At 37.7% G+C, this 12,601-nt stretch overlaps 1 protein-coding gene across 8 annotated transcripts in view; it reads left to right on the top strand.

Annotated features, from left to right (window-relative positions):
* Window positions 1-276: 276 nt before the first annotated feature.
* Window positions 277-12,601, top strand: part of LOC120771942 (protein NDRG3) — a 60,923-nt gene continuing 48,598 nt past the window's right edge. For 5 of the 8 annotated variants that reach the window (XM_040100246.1, XM_040100245.1, XM_040100244.1 and 2 more), the window contains exon 1: window positions 277-1,050. The gene's annotated coding sequence lies outside the window, so the exon portion shown is untranslated. Of the gene's footprint in view, window positions 1,051-11,527; window positions 11,539-12,601 lie in introns of those variants that run through there. The other 3 variants (XM_040100249.1, XM_040100250.1, XM_040100242.1) reach the window with 3 other exon arrangements.

Below are 12,601 nucleotides of genomic sequence, written 5' to 3'. Positions count from 1 at the left end.
AATTTCCGTTTGTACAATATTCGCTTCCGTCTTAGCATAAAACGAATTATAGTTTTTACGCTCTTAGAAAATGCGCCCTTAAAAATACCATTTATTATTTTCTTATATTTTTCACTACTCACTGCTAGATGTCGCCCTTCAATATTTTTGTAAAGAATTCTTATTTGACAATTTCTCTGGCAGCCGTCACCGTAATCGCATATTTATCATCCACTCCTCTTCTCCAGTCATTCGCATTGACAGCTCCAATATTCTGCTCGCGCTGACCGAACAGCCAATGCTCCAATGGCAATTTTGACGTCGCAGCGAACGGTTGTGTCTTGTTTCCGTCGAGTTGTAGAGGGGTTAAAGCACAGCTAAGTGGCCAATTTGTTGTACTGAGTCAGAGAACACATTTTCCAATTGAATAAAATAGCGCTTTAAGTGAATCAATTATAGAAATCTTCGAATATAAAACGGAAACAACGAATTCGTGCTCACAGCCAAGGCGGTATTATACGCTCTTAATAACCATACAAAGAATAAAAGCAAACGAAATCAAGTGAGGAAAAAAAATTCGCTGAAGAAAAATCATTAGCGAGAAGGTGAACAAGCAAATTATTGATTTTCCGTGACGAAACAGCAGAATAAAGAGAACATAAGAGCGTCAGCTGAGGTGAAAGACGACAGTGTTAAAAAAGAGAGAGAAAAAAAAAACACATTACGAAAATTTGTTTTAACAAAAATATTGTAAAATAACACAAATATTGCTAATTAACAACAACAAAAGTTAAAACGGTGTTTGTTCTTGTTGTTGACTCGTAACAGCAGTGAAGTAGTTAAAAATATATGTAAAGAGGCTCCCGAACAGCCGCTGAACATAAAAAAGTAAGCAGTGTGCGAGAAATTTAAGAGCTAAGCGGCGACTTTTGCAGCGGAAGTGCATTTACATTCAGGTCACGCGTTGCGCGCACACACTCACGTACGCACTCGACTGCCGTCAGAAGGGAGTTGCAACAGCAGCAAAGGCGAAATAGCAACTGATAAACCAATAACAAAACACCAGTACAGGTGAGTTCTATTGTGTACGTGGAGGCGCTGTGCACGAGCGAGTCACTTAGTTACTTTGGTGCAACTTGGTTGCAGCCTCCTCTATGCCCGCATGCTCTGCACCGCAAAAGGACATACGTAACTGCTGAAATGACGGTTGTTGTTGTGCAGTTACGCTTGCTCCGCCTGCGTGGCTGTGGCTGCAGCGTTTGTGCCTCTCCTTGAATTAAAAACAAACATACATACATACGCACATACTGGATTATTTGTATGTATGTACATACATAAGTGCAAATGTATGTATGTATGCGTGTGCGTATAATTTTTATATTAGCGTTTCTCTCTTTGCTTCTGTGGCATTATCAACACATAACATACCATCACCTTACATTATCATCACTTTGTTGCACATCGTCTAACACATTTACATACATAAATCAACTTTTTATTCATTCACCGCTACGATTTGCATTACTCAGCCCTTAGTAACTCTATGTAGTATGTACGTGGTATTCTATGTATATTCGTATCATTCATCTACACAAATCCATGTTAGCCCGACAGGCGTTTTCAACTTAGAATAGCTTGTCGCTTTTAGTTGCGCTGTCGATTCTCTTCTTCTTTTGCTGCCACAATTATTAATTTACTATGCAGTAATACATCTTAACCGTCATCACCGCATTTACCTTTAACTTTGAACCGTTCTTGCCATGCACACATACATAAATACATCTGTAGTGTTCCAACCTTAACATTGTACGTTTTTTCGTCTTAACTAATTTGTTTATCTAAGTCGTTTCTGCTTATTTTTATGTCACTCAATGCCACAATCTTACCTGACCGCATAAAATTACCTCATTTTGCACCGCATTGTTTTTGTTGTTCATATTCTTTATCCTTTTATATACATATGTATCTCTTTGAATCTAATTTTCTAAAGAGGATTCCATTGCTGTTCTCATTTATTATGAAAATCGCTCTATATGTTTGATTTTCTCTCTCCAGCGGTTTCTTTATGAAGATTTGTTTCTTTTTTGTATGGAATATTTAAGATTTCGATAGAAAAGGCTCTAGCTTATTCTCGAATAAATTTATTTAATTAAATAAGTAAGTTTGAGGGATATTTTCTCCAGCTGTTGATATTAAAAATAATTTTTAGAATTGTTCAGCTAGTTCTATTAGTTTTGTGAATTTTGAGTTTCGAATATTTCAGCGTGTTTGTAAGAATTTTTTAACTTAATGTAATCGGCTCCAAAAACTTTGGACACGTTTTTTAATGCTGTCTTCAGCACCGGTTAGGAAAATTTCGCCGAAACTGCTTAGCCGATTGTTTTGAATTTTTCACATGATCTTCTTAGATCTGTCAACAGCTTTTTCCCAAAACTATGATTTCAGAGTTGTTGAGAAAAAGTTTCCCACATCCGCTGCACCGATCTACTCAAAAATCGACTTATTTTTTTTGGGAACCCGCCATTTTGTCGGAAATCAAATATTTGAGTAGTCCTTCGATCATACCTATACTAATAATAAGTTTTTTATTCTATGATTTGAAATAATTTCAAGCAGAAAAATCTTCCTCTCCGCCAAACACCTTTTTTTGGAGGTCTTTCTGGTAGTCGAAAAAGTCTTTTCGTATTTCTAATCAAAATTCAATTTATTTTTTTATATTTATAATAATAAATAAATAAACAAATATGTAGGTATCATTTTGGTCGAACACTTTTTACCATTTTTCCGTTAGAGACATTATTTCATCAGTGTAAAACTTTAATCTTCTTCTTCTTCTTAATTGGCGTAGACACCGCTTACGCGATTATAGCCGAACTTTCATCAGTGTAAATCGAAATTTCCAAAAACGGAAGCGAGCGAACTATTGTTATGCTGCACGAACTGATACAGCATCTCTCCGTAAACTTCACAAATTTCATTGTTGGCTTGCGTGGCATTCTTCCCTTTTTTTATAAAAAATATTTCAAAATATAGCGAATTTCTTCATTATTTTCACTCATTTTTGAGCAGCTGTAACTTTTTTCAACTTCCCCGAATTTAATTTTATTTTGGTAAAGTGAAGCTTAAAATCTCACCTTTCCAACACTATATGGTATGACACAATGTGCTTGGTAGCACTAAAGATATACGACTGCAACGACATCTATTGACAAAATACGAAAAGACTTTTTCGACTACCCAATATTATATATGAAACTAAAACAATGTATGTATGCCTGTATAAATATATATGCATATACACTCTTACACAATATCTGTATATTCCACTGATTGGAAACATTAATAACTTTAATTATAGCTGCAAGTGTCTATCACACAAATAACAATGTAGAAAAACGCTTAAAATTCTCATTCACAAACTAATTAGAGATTAGGTGTAAAAAATTAAATAAAGGCTAATAAAATTGCTGTTATGTAAACAATTAAAATTACAGTGTTACACAAATAGTTGTGACTACATGACTATAAACAAGCTCTCGGTGATTTTTAGAATCACTACAGATTAAACTATTCTCAAAAAATTGCTAGTAAATAAAAAGTAATATAAGCTAAGTAACTGTTTAATCGCTTATATACATAAATGACATAAATCGAGTTCTTTTTTCGACCTCTAGCCACTGCTCAACCCACCGCCGGGGCAATATGGCTTTTACAGACTGGTGCCTGGTGCCTGATGCCCAGCGCTTGGCGGTTGGCGGTGTCTCCAGTCAGGCGGCCGCGTTTGTTTTTCGCGTGCCAGTCGCTCGCATGACGCTCGTAGCGCTGGAAGAGCAAGAAAAATAAAACTACAAAAAAAAACAACAATGAGAAAAGTTTAGAGCAGGTGCTCGCCAAGGGCTAAACACGTTTTTACACAAAATAACAACAACAATACACAACCCCTACAATACGCCGTTGCGCCGATTGAACTCGTCTGACAATCGCTTTGTACTCGTTTCCAAAGCGCTGTAATGACGTAATGCGCTGACTGTTTTCACTAGCGTCGCACTTTGAAAATTCTGCTTTCTGATAGCGCTGGTGTTGGTGTTGACATTGCGGTTGGTTGGGTGTTGCTGCCGTTGGAGTTGTGGGTTAGTTGCTTTTGTAGAGTAAAAATACTATATACTCATACATATACATACATATATAGTATATAGTTATAGTAAGTAGACTTGCTGGCACAAAATGTACTAATCAACAATATTATCAACAATTCGGCGCGCTGTTGGGGCTCCGTAATTACTTGTCCTTTTTTATGCTCTAATTCGATTCATTACTCTCTGTGATTGGCCCTGACTGTATATTTTTGGTTTGATATGAAGAAAATCCACATTAAACTAGAAACTTGCTTGCCATTTTAGCCACGAACTTAGCAGTAAAACTTTTATATTTAATTATGTGCCTATCTACATATGTATATACATACATATATGCTATATATAGACATATGTGCACTGATTTTCCGCCTCACAGACTTTTTCCTTACTTTTTATCAAGTGAGCTGAGCAGTTCATTGGTAGCAGTCGGTTCGTCTGAAGGCGTTTCTTGGCAAAGTTCTGTGTTCGTTTTTTCACCTGTCGCCTATGTGACCTTTGTAAATCCAAATTTAGTTTAAGAGGAAATTAATTTTTGCGGTTTTTTAGCTCTGCTTCTACCCACCAAGTGTTGTTGCAACGCATTTGCTTCTAACATTTTTATTTATGACTTATTGCTGTACTTTTATGATTATGTGGACATAAATTATTTGGAGGAGTGGTCGCAGGCTGAATGGATCTGTTTTTTCTATTTTGGCTGTAATAGACTATTAATTAGTTACTAAAACTAAAATACAAGCACAGTTTAGGACGCAGTTTGGCTTCAATTTAAATTTCTCTTAATCTAGAATTAAATAGTTTGTCTTCTGAAGATCCGATATTATTTTTAGTTATGACGTTTCTCAGAACTGAGTGAATTCTTATGAATTTTAGGAAATTTAAAACACGCGTTGCTCTGGTATACATTTTATACTATTATTCATATAATAAACTATTCAATACAGTGAAAATTTTATTTACGAACAAAGGCGAAAACGTTTTTGTCGGTATAAGAATCCAAGGGATTTTACTTGAGGTTTAATTTTGAATATGTTCATACAAATAAATTTCATTGGAAAAAATAACGAATTTAAGGCTGCTTTCTCAATGTCTGGTTATCAGCCTTTCTGTCAAGTTAATAGAGTTGTCCACTCAATAGATTGTGCTCAATAAACATTAACAATGTGCATGGTTGATGGAGTTGTCCGCTTAATAGAGCGTCAATTTAATAGGATTTTCACTGTTTTTTTTTATTTGTGATTTGTTTTTACTATCCTATCTTCTAAGTTGGTTCGAACTGGACACAGTGTGCTAAATTTTACTAAAATCGGTTCAGTAGTTTAGGAGTCCATTGCGCACAAACAACGTGGCACGCACTTTTTATATTATATATGTATTACATAAAGATTATGTGGTGCTCCCATAACTTTACTCTTAAATCAAAGTCTGACGTACATTTTCACGCATTTTAAGACAAAGCCTTATTATCATCTTCAAAATAGTCGCCTGAGCCAATACGAAATGTTGCTACAAGCCTTCAGCGATGTTTTTCGGTTTCGGCTAATTTTTTAGTGCCTTTCTACGGATTTTTGTATCGTTTTGACTTCATATTCAGAAACTCACGTCTCGTTATCAATAATGTTACGTTTAATCAATGTAAGGACCTCAAGTACGTTATCAAGCATTTCTTTTGCCACCTTTACTCGACGTTGTTTTTGGAACAAGTCTAGCATTGGCACGTTTCATACCCAAAATACTAACCAAATAAGTTGAGCCGATCCATAAGAAATGTTATGATTTACCGTTTTTTCTCCGATGCCAAGGACTTCCAAGCACTGTTTCTTTAGCTTTTTCGATGACAGCTCCTTTATTAGCAGACATGGACGGGCAACTCGCGCCACAAGTTTTCAATGACTTCACAACCTTCACGATTTTCATGTAATGCCTTGTGCCATACAAATATGTTCCTTACGATAAACTAGACTCCCAAATCACTTTCAACGATTCCGTAGCCGTAATTTCAACATGAAACTTCACGCAAACTCGTTTTCCAATTTTTCTTTCCAACTATTCGCGTCCTTAAGGGGTTACATGGGTTTACGGGTTTCAAAAAATCGACATTTTTTATTGTATTATTGAATTCTACAACACTCTAGAATATTGTCTTAAATTTTCAAGTTGATCCAAGTAATAGTTTGCCATCTTCACGATATTTTACAGGTATTTGAGACACAATTCTCAAAGACTTGGACGAAGTAGTTTTTTTCGATTACAACAATTTGAAAAAAAAGATTAACTGAAATTTTAATTTCAATTTTTAGTCTTTTTGCTTCGTCCAAGTTCTAAGTTATGGTAAAAATAAAAAATATTGCACCAATCTAAGAAAAAAAACATTAACAATTCGGTTTTGGCTCGTAGTCTAAAGGAACCAGTCCGGGCCAAATTTTTTCAAATAGTTTAAATATTTTATTCTGAAAATCCATACACTCAAACGCGGTGTGATTTATATCTTATTCCATGTCCTGCTTACATAACGAGCGGCCCATTTATCATTCATGCGGTTCAGGCAAGCACACATACTTCACAATATCCGCTTAGTAGCTTAAAGAAATATAAATTGACGCAATGAAAGAAATCATCTTGCTGCAGTGCTGCTCTGTAAGGCAGGATATGAAACCCTTCCGTCCCATTATTGCAACCTGCAGCATTCAATATGAATGACTAGCGCAGTATTTTCGCTTAAACAATGTTCATAGGACTCGAGTGCATCCGCGCAAGAGAGCAAGCAATAAGTATGCGTGTGTGTGTTGATATCAAGTGGCATCCACACGCGTTTGCTGCATGTATCCCGTCAAGCGTACTCACTCAATGCTGCGTGGTAACCTTGCACAGCGCTGTGATAGACGTTTACCCACATAATCCTGGCTACACAAGAATCGCCACGTCCAATTTCCGGCAGCGCAGAGACACCAGACGTGCAGAACGCTCCTCTTGGTCAGTTATGTAGTACGTTGCAACAACACTTTACTGAACACATGCATACATACAGCTCGATATGGTGTTTTTGGGTATACCGAACACTTATTGCATATCTCCGTTCGCAGGAACTTCGCTTTGTTCTACACACACACACACACATACACACAAGTAAACATTCTTGTGGCCTTTCTGCGCCCAATATGTGTGCGCTTAGTATATTTGTGCGTGTGTCTTTTGTCAGTCTGCTGGTTCAGAAGACAAGTTTTTTGCTTTTGTGGTTGGTGGATTTTATGTTGTGCTTTTTTGCACATTATCTTATGCTTGCAGCATGCTTCGGGTATAATTTCACACTTTTTCACTCGCAATCGCCAGTGCTGCATGCACAGCTTAATTGATATCCCTTCGCAATGGTGGTAACACTGACGCATCTGCATTGGTTTGATAAGACGCACTAAACCTCGTTCTTTTCGTCTCAATGCACGCACACACAGAGGCAGAGAAAGCGTGCAGTTTGATTCTTTGACAGTTTGCTTGCTATGGTTGGACCGGATAAATCTATCATTGCGGTAAATATTTTTCAAAAATGAGTTTGAGTCTTCATAGGAATATAAAGGATGAATTAGAATCTGCAACCATAATTGATTCTTCGGAAAATTTAAAATTGTGCTCAAAAACTCCAAACTGATTGATGTGATAGTGCCAAGAATCGTTATTTGTAATTGTACTCTTAACTTCTTTTTGTCTATTGGCATAGACAAGTTTACTCGGTTATATCCGAGTTTACAACAGCACGTCAGTCTTTCTTCCTTTTCACTGTTTGGTGCCAATTGGAGATTCCAAGTGTAACCAGGTCCTTCTTCACCTGGCTTTTCCTACCGATTGGAAGTCTTCCTCTTGCTCTGCATCTCCTGGCGAATACTGTGTCGAATACTTTTTGAGTTGGAGTTTTTTTGTCCACTTGGACTACAAGACCTAGCTAGCGTAGCCGCCGTCTCTTAACTCGCTGAACTATGTCAATGTCCGTCGTATATCTTATACAGCTCATTGTTCCATCAAATGCGTTATTCGCCTTTGCAAATGCGCAAATGACCATAAATCTTCCGCACGACCTTTCTCTCGAAAACTCGTAGCGCCGACTCATCAGATGTTGTCAGCGTCCATGGCTCTGCACTATACAGAAGGACGAGAATAATGAGTGACTTATAGAGTTTGCTCTTTGTTCGACGAGAGAGGACTTTACTTGTCAATTGCCTATTCAGTTCGAAGAGGTACCTGTTGGCAAGAGTTATTATGCGTTGGATTTCGAGACTGACATTGTTGTTGGTGTTAATCTGGTTCCAAGATAGACCAAATTATCTACGAATTCGAAGTTATGACTGTCAACTTTGACCTGGGAGCCAAGTCGCGAGTGTGTTTGTTTGATGACAGGAGGATTTCGTCGTTCCTTACCAGATCCATTTGTTTCGCTTCCTTATCCGATCTTGAGAAAACAGAACTTTTATGGCGCGGTTGCTGAGGCCAGTGATATCAATATCATCGACTCACGCCAGCAGCTGTCCACTTCAGGCAAAACGGCATAAAGGCAGGTCCTTTTCGTGCTGTCAAAAGCAGCTTTGAAATCGACGAAGCGGTGGTGCGTGTCGATTCTCTTTTCACGGGTCTTTTCCAAAGCGCTTGTTGAATATCTGGTCAGTTGTTGATTTTCTTAAAGGCCTAAAGTCACACTGATAAGAACCAATAAGTTTGTTGACGGTGGGCTTTAATCTTTCACACAATACGCCGATAGAACCTTATATGCGATGTTGAGGCGGCTTACCCACGGTAGTTGCTGCAAAGTGAATCCCTTTTTTGTTCGCCGCTTTGTTGTTCTTCAGACAAACTTCTTCATGGTCGGGCAGTGGAACTCAGATTCCATTAAGGAATCGGGTTCGCCATCTCCTGATATTATGATTTCTTTACACCTGTCAGTTCACCATCTCCTGGTGTTATGCTTTTATTACACCTGTCGGTCAACCTGTTCGTACTCATGCATTTCGTCCTGGCTTTGTCTGCAAATGCAACGGATACTTGGTCCAAGACCGGAAGTCGTGAGTTTCTTGAGCCATATATGAAAGAATCGTTCCTGGACACTCCCAAATAAATGGCGCTCAGAGATCTTTCCTCACTTGCGTGAACTTCTACAATACCTACAAATACCTAATTAAAGAAACTTCTTTTTCTACTTGATTTCAAAGGTATGAAGGGGTTTACAAACTTAGTGAGAAAGGCCTTTGAATTCTTTCAATTTAATAAATTGTTTTCTTAATTCGAAAGTATGCCTCGTATGTCGATCCCAAAACTCTCCGAGTACACTCAACTTGCATAGTTCGTTATAAGAATACTTTAAAAAAGTTGACGCATTCGGCATTATGATTAAATCATCCCCCTTTCCATGCATTTAACCCTTTTGGAATTGTCACTAGCTGCAATTTTCACGGATTCTTGGCTGCTAATTAGCTTTAGGGACAAAGCTCCAAATCACATTTTGGCATTTTCCACACTGTTGCTCCTTAATAGTATTTACGTGTTGGCTTTAGTGTACGTGTATTTCATATTTCACATATTTCTAAGTGTATATTTATTTCTACTTTGCAAAATACTCGCACTGTATGTGCATGAACAGGAAACAGTGATTTTCCAGGCGACAACATTGACCTACTCTCACTTTCACATGCACGAAGTTCCAACTGTTTCGATTAACTCTTACTGCTAACTTTTCGGCACTGTGTGGGGCTGCTTGTGTTTTTATGTAACCTGGCATCGATTCAAAACGTCACACGTTACCTAAAGCACGCCTCCCACTTTTCCTTCTGCCGCTGGAAATTTCCGCCAACTCTCAAATACAATTTACCCATTTGGCAGCCAGTTCACAAGGGCTGGCGGCTCAAAGTTCGCAGCTTCGAACTCCATTATTTATACAATTGCCACTGTGTTGGTGTGGTGTGGTAAGTTGTTGTTGCTGGTTAGTTACTGTTTTCATTTTCTTCGTTCGTTTGCCTCCACCGACGCGTCTACATGCTAGCCAGGCAACAAAGGGCCGCACCTCTGTCTCGTTTTCCGACGCGTCTCCAGCCAGTTTTTCGTTCCGAACCACGAATAGTTTTTGCACTCGGCTGCTCATTCCTCGTAAGTCCTTATATTATAAGTGTGTTATTCGTCAGCAAGGTCGTTTCCTCAAACCAATGTGGTAGCTACGAATGGGGTAACGCTTTCTTCTATGAGTGCAAATTATCCAAATTACGTAGATGAAGTGGCAGGTGAAGCGCGACCTCATAACTAAAATTTTGGCATTTAATGCTTCGCGTATTTCGCTGGCGTCGCCAAATGTTTGCACACCAACTACACATACTTACATGTGGGAGTAGAGTACGTCCTGCACCCACTGAACGCTCCGACTATTACGTAAACCGAAGTCACATGTGTCAGCGGCTGAAGTTATTAGTAGGCGAACATATACGTTGGCGTGACGTTGTAGGCATTTGTGGCTTCGTATGCTTCCTGCGACATATTACCTTGACTGCTTGGCGCCTCTTGTGGGGCTTGATTTTCTAATTTTTGAATACATTTGTCATTTGTTGGTTATGTGGGTGAGCTGAGCATTTGTTATGGACTCGTACGAGTGTGTTACCCATGGTTACACATTTGCACTCCGCTCAAGCGGCGGTCCCTGTGGGTGTGCGTGCAGTTTGCATGTGACTTGTGGTTCAATAGAGCATTTGCTGTGGGAGGGTGTATGTGTGGGGCAAAGTCGGCACACGCGGTAACAATTCCAAATATAAATGTCAGGGCACACATACATTAATAATTTTTACGAGGGATTTATTGAATTTTATGTATTTTTATCGTAATAAACTTTTCATGGCGGTGGTTTTTTCCATAAAAGTGTTATTAGATCAAAGGAAACAGAAATAATATTGATTTCTAGGCACACTATTTGCGCTTATTTAACATTTGCTCCGTTATGTGTCATTCTTAGGTATCAGTATTTCAATTATTTAAGGGGTTACATGGGTTTTCTCGTGAAAAAAAAGGTCTTTTTTCTACAATACTTTTCTCATATAGGAAATTAAATATTTTATTAGATTTTTTTTTGTTACAAACAGTGCATTAACAAATAAATTCTGAAATTTTTGGGAAAAAATATTTTATACTCGCCCAATAGTGGCGCTAATTCCGGTGACTCCTCGGAAAATAGATGCGTCGCGTTGGCAGGATAATTCCTTACAGGATCATCTAAAGTGAAGAAAAGTGTTTTAGCTAAAACCTTAAGAACTTGGACGAAGGAAAAAAAACAGAAATTTGGCTTTTTGGCAGACATTTTTATAAAAAAATTAAAATTTTACTAAAAATTTCACTTTTTTTTCAAGTAGTTGTAATCGAAAAAAAATCCTGTGTCCAAGTCTTTAAGAATTGTATCTCAAAGACCAGTGTAAATTTCATGGAGATCAGTTGAGTAGATCTCTTGAGAAATCTTGCCAACTGAATTAAAACCACAGTTTCGTGAAAAACGCGTTCAGAGACGGCGCATTTACCTTAGCTAGCCTCGAGCGCATAAGTTCTCAAGGCCGTATCTCCGAAACTAATACTCGGATCAACTGGAAAACAATAGGACAATATTGTAAAGTGTAGTAGACTTTAATAAAACAATAAAAATAACCGATTTTTTGAAACCCGTAAACTCATGTAATCTCTTAGGAATACTTCTTTGTGCTCAAATCATGCTCATCCATAATTTTAAAATTTCTCGACCCTACAAGCGTAGAGGTTTACTTTACTATTGAATTTATTCAAATTTTGGCACGAGAGCCTTCTTTTTTTAAAGTTTCTTCTTTCAATCTAATTTTAAGCAGTGTTTGGATAAAGATAACAAGTCCTTTGTGTGGACCAGTTACGAATTATTAACCCTGGGAAACTTTAGTGAAGACATTTAGAAAATGCTATGGGAGAGAAATTACTGTATTTAAAAAATTTGAGAACGTGCCACGGTAAAAAGTCGATATTCGGTATCGAGACTACTTTCTGACAATATCATTTGGTAGTAGTCTTTAAGCCTGGCACTCTGGTATAATAAAAATTAGTTTATTGTGTGCTGTGGTTCAAATTTGCTACCATATAAACATAACTGTCCGAAGTTTACATCACAGTTATTCCCTCGAGTATGTTTCAAAGCCTACTTACAGGCGCATAAGCTACAGAAGCTGGGTATTGGCTGCAAATAGAAGCCTATTTGAACTTTTCAACGCCTCAGAAATGCAATAAAAATATTTAGTTTGCATAATTTTTATTGCGTGAAACCGTTTTGCCCAGCACACGCAGCACACAAAGGCGAAAGTGCCAACGTAAGTGCTGAAAAGTTTCAAGTGCTTCAGAAATGAAATTATTTTCCCAAGTCAAACAAGAAAGTGTAACAATTCACAAGTGTGTAGAGCAAAAAATAAAAGTGTGCATTTTATTGTGAACTACAGAGCGCATTAAAAGGATCATAAAAACGC

Source organism: Bactrocera tryoni, chromosome 3, assembly GCF_016617805.1.
Source record: "Bactrocera tryoni isolate S06 chromosome 3, CSIRO_BtryS06_freeze2, whole genome shotgun sequence".
NCBI classification, from domain to species: Eukaryota; Metazoa; Arthropoda; class Insecta; order Diptera; family Tephritidae; genus Bactrocera; species Bactrocera tryoni.
The sequence above is the reverse complement of the archived record's forward strand: the minus strand, read 5'-3'. Positions and strand labels throughout refer to the sequence as shown.